Here is an 8488-nt window from a genome sequence, read left to right on the forward strand (position 1 = left end):
TCTGCTTATGACTGATCAAAGGCTTGTGAGATGTTACAGGCTTAAACTGGATTAGTCCCGAAGTATGGTAGACTTGAAAGGCGTGCAATCAATAATTTCACTAAATCCCTTTAGACCAGTCATGCTTCATCTGAATTAACAATTTGTAACAGTGGCCAGTCAAAACCCTCCCCCATCCCAGCATGCTGGACCTTCTGAAACAACGAGGAATGAGTTAACTCAATTTCAGCTTCTTGCATTTGTTGGTTGCTAGACCATAAGACCCATCTCTCCCAGTCTCTGCTTCTTCCATGAACAATGGACAGTGCTGTTTTCTTTCAATAATCTGCAACAGCTTCTCAAAGTATTTGAAAGTGTTTGCAACTTCCCTATAATATTACAATATTATTTAGGTGCACACTGAAACTAATTTCATGCATTTTGTCTTCGCTTTATTAAATCAGCCACATTGGATTTTTTAAACCATATCCCATTCATACTCTGCAATCGTAATTTAGTTTGAAATGGCTGTAAATTCTGTGTTTGCCGAGGAACAAGATGCTGTACGGATCATTGTGATAAAAGAGGTAGCCTATGTATTTGAAAGGTTTAGAAATGTTAAGAAGGAGGTGTGCAATAAATTGTCTGTACTTAAATTTGATAAGACACCAAGATCAATGAGGCATATCTAAGGATATCCCCATCTCCATCACTTCCTCTGGTGGCTCTTTCCATACATACACCACCTTCTGTGTGAAAATGTTGCCCCTCGCATCCTTCTTAAATCTTTCACCTCTCACCTTAAACTTATGTCCCCTAGATTTAGACTGCCCCACTCTAGGAAAAAGATCTTGACTATTTATCTTATCCATGCCCCTCATAATTTTATAAACCTCTACAAGGTCACACCTCAGCATCTGATAGCCCAGAGAAAAAAGCCCCAGCTTATTCAGCCTCTCCCTATAGCTCAATCCCTCCACTCTTGGAAATATCCTTCTTAGTCTTTTCTGCATCCTGTCAAGTTTAACAACATCATTCCTATAGCAGAGAGACCAAAAATGAATGCAATATTCTAAAGGTAGCCTCACCAATGTCCTGTACAGCTGCAACATGACCTCTCATCTCCTATACACAATTCACTACCCAATGAAGGTAAGTGTGCCAAACGCCTTCTTCACCGCCCTGTCTACCTGCAATTCCACTTTCAAGGAACTATGCACCTGCACCCCTTGGTCTATTTGTTTGGCAACACTCCCCAGGGCCCTGCTATTAATTGTATAAGTTCTGCACTGGTTTGCCTTCTCCAATTTCCTGCCATTTGCCAATGTAGCCATGTCTTGTTGACTTTGATCGAGCACTGCGGATATTTTCTTTCTTTTACATCATCATTAACACCCATTAGACTTCTCAATCGCTCCTTCACCACTGTTGGCGACCTTTTCCTTTTGCTCTGGCCACCCTCTCTATCTGTTTCGCTTACTCTTACTCCCCCTCTGTCTAAAATGTCAAAAAGATCATTTTCCAGCCTTTTCCACCCGGATGAAGAGTTATGTCAGACTCTAGACATTAACAGTTTCTATCTCCACACAAGTTTCCGGATCAGATGGCAAACTTTATTTTTTTTTAATGAAAAGGTGAAAAATTAACTCCAGCAAATATAGATCGGTCAGTTTAATCTCGGTGGTAGAGATTTTAAACAATAACTCAAGATTAAATTTAGGCAATGCAAATTTGCAAATGAATGCCAGCAGATTTGTCATGGATAAATCGTATTGAACCAACTTACTTGAGCTTTCTGATGAGGGAACAGAGAGGGGTAATAAGGGTAATGCTGTTATGTGGTGTACATAGATTTCCAAAAGGCGCTTGATGAAGGACTGCACATGAGGTTTGTGAGAACATTTAAAGCTATTGGGATAAAAGAGACAATAGCAACATGGATATGAAATTATTTGAAAGACAGGGAATAAAGAATCGTAATGAATGCTTGTTTTTCAGACTGCAGGAAGATTTATAGTGTAGTTCCCCAGGAGTCTGTGTAAGGCTCCCAGCTCTTCCTCATATATAGATCTTGCTGCACAGGGTACTAATACTAAATTTGTGGACAGTACAAAGTATTGAGGAGGATAGTGTAGAATATCAGAAGCACAGGCAACTTTGGACTGTGCAACAATGGCGAATGAAATTTAATTTAAAAACAAAGTGAATCCTTTTTGGAAGGAAGAATGCATAGAGACATTATAAAATAAAGGATATAATCCTAAAAAGGATGCAGGAGCAAAGGGATCTGGGTGTGTATATGCATAAAGCATTGAGAGTAGTAGGACAAGTTGAGAGAGCATCCTGGGATTCATAAACAGGGCCACAGTGTTCCAAAGCACAGAAGTTGCATAAACCTGTATAACACACTGTGTTGGCCTCAACTGGAACATTGTGTCCTGTTTTAGGAATGATGTGAAGTCATGAAAGTACAGAATTGATTCACTAGGATGGTTCCAGAGTTGAGGAACTTCAGTAGATAGTCTGAAGAAGTTGGGACTGTTATCTTTGGAAGTAGAGAAGATTGAGAGGAGCATTGATAAATGTATTAAAATCATGTGGGGTCCAGGCAGATTAGCCAGGGAAAAACTTCACATTGGTAGAAAAGGTGGAAAAACCAGAGGGTACGGATTCAAGATAATTGGGAAAAGAAGAAATAGTGATGTGAGGAGAAACGTATTCACACAATGAATGATTAGATTCTAGAATGCACTGCCTGATGGTCTGGTGGAGGTAGGTTCAATTGAGATATATGAAAAGGAATTGGATAATTATGTGAAAAGGAAAAATGTACATATTTATGAGGAACAGGCAGGGTTAGGGAAATGGGGAGTGGGTTGGCATGGCACCAGGTAAATCACTTCTTCAGAGAGCCAGTGCCACATAGCAGGTCAAATGGCCTTCTTATTTAAATAAAACAAAGAATTGCAGATGCTGAAAATCTGAAACCAAAAACTGAAATTGTTGGGAATGCTCATTAGGGTGAAACAGCATCTGTGGAGAGAAAGCAAAGTTAATGTTTTGGGTCCAGTAATGCTTCTTCAGAACTGATGGTAGCTAGGAAATGGTTGATATATGTGCTGAAGACTTCCTTGCCTGTGGTGGCATCCAATGAGATGAAACATCTCAAATAGGCAAATTGCCTGATGGAATTCAGCTCAGTTCCTCAATGACTTTATTTGATATTCTATCTTCTACTTGGAGTGCAGCTGTTGTAGGACTTCAGTTTTCCTTAAAATGTTTTTTAGTCCAAAGAGTTAGGTTGTCTTGAAATGCATGTTATTAAACATTGCAGGCCTGACTGGCTGTGAGCTAAGAAAATGCACAGTGAGTGTTTCCAAACACATTTGAGGTTGGAGTGACCTCCATCAATCCAGAAATGTAAGTAAACTCGCTCCTACCTCCTCCACATTGCTGCAGCACTGTGCTGAAGATTAAGATGAATAAGGCCGGGATTTGCACACATTCCTGCTTCACACCCACAGAAATTCAAAAGGGACTCGAGAGGTCACAGTTGGGCCTGACCTGTCCATATTGATTTTTGTAAAACTGCTCCATGGTAAATGGGAAACTGGGTGGGCATAAAGATTTTTCAAGAATTTTCCAAAACCCACTTCAGCTCACAATATTGAATGCAACAGTGAGGAGGATAAAAGTGACATCCTGGCCTTTGTTTGTCATGAGACTTCCCTTGTGTCATTTTTCCTGAGTGCGTCTGTTTACTTTGAAACCACATCAGCTCACAGGGAGGTTTCCTTCAGGATATGGGAAGTGCATACCATTTTCAGAAGTAGTTCAGCCTAGATCTTCACAACAATAGAAAGGAGGATGATCCCATGGTGGTCAGATCCCATGTCTGACCAGTTTGTTTTTGCACAAGCTGATTATAACTACATCACAAAGGTCCTGTGGAATCCTGGCCCGTTCCTAGCAGACCATGAGAAGCTCATGGATCTCAGTGTGTAGGCCATGGCCACGATGCTTCATGGCGTTGGGTGGACTCCAGGTGCTTTGTTGCTGTTCATATGGTTGATGGTGTTCACAGTTTCCTCTAGGGTTGGGGTCCCATCCAATTCTTTTTTAATAGACTGTTATTGGATTGGTCGATGGCACTTATCAAGCACGATGCATTTAGTGCTGAAGCATATTTCAAAGTACTCTGACCAGCAGTCCAGGACTGACGCCTCGTCAGTGTGCACAGTCTCAGAGTATTTTGGGTTGGATATGCTGCTCCACAGATAGATTTTAGTAATGTCACCTGAATCAGTGCACAGCTAAATTTTCATCTGGTCATGTGTTGTGACCATTCTCGGATTTTATGGCTCTATGATTTGAAAAACAAACCAAAAATATATGCCGGAACTCTAGAAAGAAAGAAATTCTGGGAATTCTTTTCAAGTTAATTATCTTTTAAAGAACAAGTTGACATTTTGATCAAGAGAGAGAATGAACTAATGAGGTTAAAGGAATGAATTTTAGAGCTTAGGGACCAGGTAGCTGAAGGAACATCTGGCAAATGTGAAACGATAAAAATCAGGGAAGTGTCAGCGAGCTGATTTGGAGGCAAGCAGAGATGTTGGAGGGTCCTAGGGATTGAGGTCATTGGAGAATGGATCTTGACTTATCAATGTATTGTGCCCCTTCAGATGCTGATTGAGGTATTGGGCATATCCAAGACATTTTTGTTTAATGTAAACAATCTAAAGTTGACCTTGTCCACGCTTGTTTCAATAATCCTTTCTCACTGGTAATTATTGCAAGTATCCCACACCCCTCCCCTTTCTCAAATGAATATTGTGGGATTTGCTGTCAAATCTAGTAGAAGCTTGGCTGATGACAACAATCATATGTTTCTGGAAATCCTGACAAGTTCACCAAGCTGCAAATAACATTCCTAAATAGAACATTCAAAAGGGGAGAAAAGAAAAGTTTTTTTTTCATTAAATATGTCAGCAGAACATACATAGTCACATAAACAGTTTCAGAAAGTCTTGAACCAAGTAACATTAATGAACAAAACAGTCTAGCTCCAGCTGGGTCAATTAGTCACAGACCTTGATGCTGGCATTCAGGGGAGACAGCAACAGAATTGGCAAGCTGAAGAATAACAAGAAATAGGCTACAGGAATGGAGAAAATCTCAGTTTATATGCTCCCAGCACAGCTGCGGGAGTCATGTTTATTCTCTGGAAATAAGAGAAATTGCCCACCGATTGAAAGAGTTGTATTATCCCTTTCCTTAGAAGGTTGTTCACATATTGTGATGAGATTATAGGGTCACAGCACTGAACAGACCTTGCCAAAATATTTCTGTTGTTCCCTGTTTACAAAGACCTCAGCAAGGGAAAGAAAGAAGCAGCAATGAAGCAAGGCTGGTTTCTGGCCTACAGCCATGAATGGCTCAGACCCTTCCATCTTGAAGTTGGTTGAAAAAAAGATATTTCAACTTTCAAGTTCCAACTGTATTTTCTTTTTTTTTGGTATTGTTGTAAGCAAGTTCCTGACAGTGTTGCAAACTGTAGTAGCCCAGTTTACCTTCTTGGTAGCTTGATTGCCTCGGAGTCAGTAATTCTTGGTCTCAAACCCTCATCCAGTGCTTTGGCAGTTCAATGTTGAACAAAAATTGTTCTATTATCAGACATACCATCCTTCAGATAGCATGGTAATCTGATGTCCCATCTACTGTTCAACTGGAACAACCCCTCACCCCTTTTTGAAAGATTGTGAAGAAGTCACTAGAAATCTTGGCTAACATTCCTCCCAAACCAACAGGTCTAACAAACCAAATCATTGGTTATTAACCTCATTCATGTCAGTTTGGTCTTGCTGCTATGCTTGCCTATGCAACAATAGCTGGAAAATAGACATTATTTTGGGTGAAGTAGTTTAACTGTTTCTGCAAAAGGTAATAATGCACAGCATAAACTCAAGTATTTAAAAATATTAAATCTGTAAGATGTCACCAATTAGATAAGCATTACCCACCATCTTGCAAAAATAAATATTTCATAAGATAAGCTCAGAGTTCCCCAAAAGGCAAAATCCATCATTATTTTTGTGCTAACGTTGAGGGGAGAGCTCTGCCAGGCATTCAGGCTTTTCAGCATCACCATCTACAAAGCCCAATGCCATCACCTACAACTTGACACTTGCAGCTTACTCAGTTGCCCTGTGCTACTTGTTTGTCTTCCAATATATTTTCTACAAAATCCTAAACCTTTTCTCAACTCTCTTCATAGTTTCCATTCTCATATGAGTTCTTCAGATCTTCACACAAGCTCAGGCCAGACTTTCTGATTTCTCTCCACAGATGCTGCCAAACCTGCTGTTTTTGTTTCAGACCAGACTTGTAAATTACTTATAAACAGCGGTTATGAAGAGACTGTATATGATGGGAAGGTTACAGAGCAGTGTACTTTGTGCTGTACAGATACCAACCTCCTGGCAGAGTACGAGCACATGACTGTTGAAGTCACAGTTACATCACAGCTTACCTCAGAACTACATATTCATTCAATCCAAAATTTCCAGTCTTGCACAACTTGAACAGTGCCAATTGTTTCAGTCTTAAATTCCATCTAAGGCCATTTGGCCTCCTGTTTTCATCCTAAATTCCTGCACACTTCTCTGCTGTGTTTACTTTTTAAATCCCTGGATTGTAGTCTCAACAATTCCCTCAGTACATTCTCTCTATTTTGCTGCTCCCACCCAGCTTTCCACGGAAACTGTGAGTTTTGTTCTAGTTTTGTTGGGCTCCATTCTGCTCTCAGTACTTGAGTATCTGGTACACCAAAGGTACTACCTATTGCTGAATGTAAAAACTCAACCTTTATAAATGGGTTTATAATTTCATAGGTTGAGGGGATCGGTCAGCTTGGATGGTTGGATGACTTGTTTACAATGCGGACCAATGCCAACAGCATGGGTTCAATTCCTGTACCCGCTGAGGCTAACATGAAGGACTCTCCTTCTCAACCTTTCCTCTCACGTGAGGCATGTTGACCCTCAAGTTAAACCACCACCAGCCATCTCTATCTAAGAGCAGCCCTTTGGTCTGATAGGACTATGACAATGTTACCTTTATATAATTTCATGATTGCTAGCACACAGAGGAAGACAGTCCCCGATATATTAAACAAATTCACAAACATGTAAGAGCATCTTGTTCCATGTGATCATTTTTGTTAGAAAAATTCGTACCGATTTTAAAACTAGTAATTTCCCAAGAATAACTAGTCAGATTATCTTGTTATTAAAGAAAGAGGGATCTAACATTTGTTTTAAATTGTTTGGTCTATTGTTCCAGAAAATGGAAAGCTTCAGACAAAAAAAAACAAGAAAACATGATGGGCAATATTTTGTTTGGCCTTGTTCTCACAATGAGATGTTATTAAAGTGATCATGTAAGTCAGAAACAGATCTCTGTGCATTAGCTGTGTGAAATCATAAATAAGTATACACATTGCTAAAATACACAATGGAAACAGAAAAAGAGGATTTGAGGATGGAAAACAGATGTTAGGACAGTTTTGGCGCCTTGATCCCACCCACAGCTTGAAGTAGTCACTTGTTGTGACTTCTACAAAGGCACTCCCTTAATTGACCTGAAGACGAGCTTCATTAATGCTGGTGAGCCAGTTCTTAAAGCTGGTCAGCCAATCAGAGACCATCCAACCTAAAGGGACCAGCAGGCTGCAGTAGAGGGTACCTAAAGGAGTGGGTGCTTCAACATTGACTGCCCTCTCTCTAATGTTGTTAACTTATATTTAAAAATGCATCTGTGGCCAGACCACTGTCTATAAGTAAAGGGTGGTGGGCAGGAATCTGTCTCTATAGGAAAGCCAGTGATTGATCCTGTGTTCTTCACTCGTTATAGGTCCTGCAGACTGACTGGGAAAGTTAGACTCACTTATTGAGTCATGTTGGCTACTGGTGGTGCATGGGCTGCTAGCTCTGCTTCTCTCCCTCCCACTTCTACTAAGTCACTGGGAAACTGGACAGGACTATTTTTAGCAGGCCATGGAGAGGACTTGAAATCCAACCTAGAGTCCGTGTTTCAGATTCTGATGGACGATCATCAATGTGAAAGGCTAACTCTGTTTCTCTGTCCAGCTTCTTCTGTGTTTTCTATTTATTTCAGAATCCCAGCATATATAGTATTTTGCTATTGTTATAATGAAATCATTAAGGTGCGAACATAACACAACACAACAATCAAAATCTCTACAAATCATCAATGCAAAAAAAGGATCATGAATAAAGATAACCTAAAAAAATGGTTATCAAAGACGAATGGATGCTGTTGAATACTTTGCTTACCTTAGCTCACTGTCAACAATGGTGGGGATGTGTTCTATTTCTCTTGGGTTGCTGTGAAAATATGCCCTTTTACATCCTTTTACATCCATCTTGTAGTATGATGAGTAATGATGGCAGAGTGTCATGATTTTTCAGGAATTTCTCCCACTCTT

Source organism: Rhincodon typus, chromosome 23, assembly GCF_021869965.1.
Source record: "Rhincodon typus isolate 14 chromosome 23, sRhiTyp1.1, whole genome shotgun sequence".
NCBI classification, from domain to species: domain Eukaryota; kingdom Metazoa; phylum Chordata; class Chondrichthyes; order Orectolobiformes; family Rhincodontidae; genus Rhincodon; species Rhincodon typus.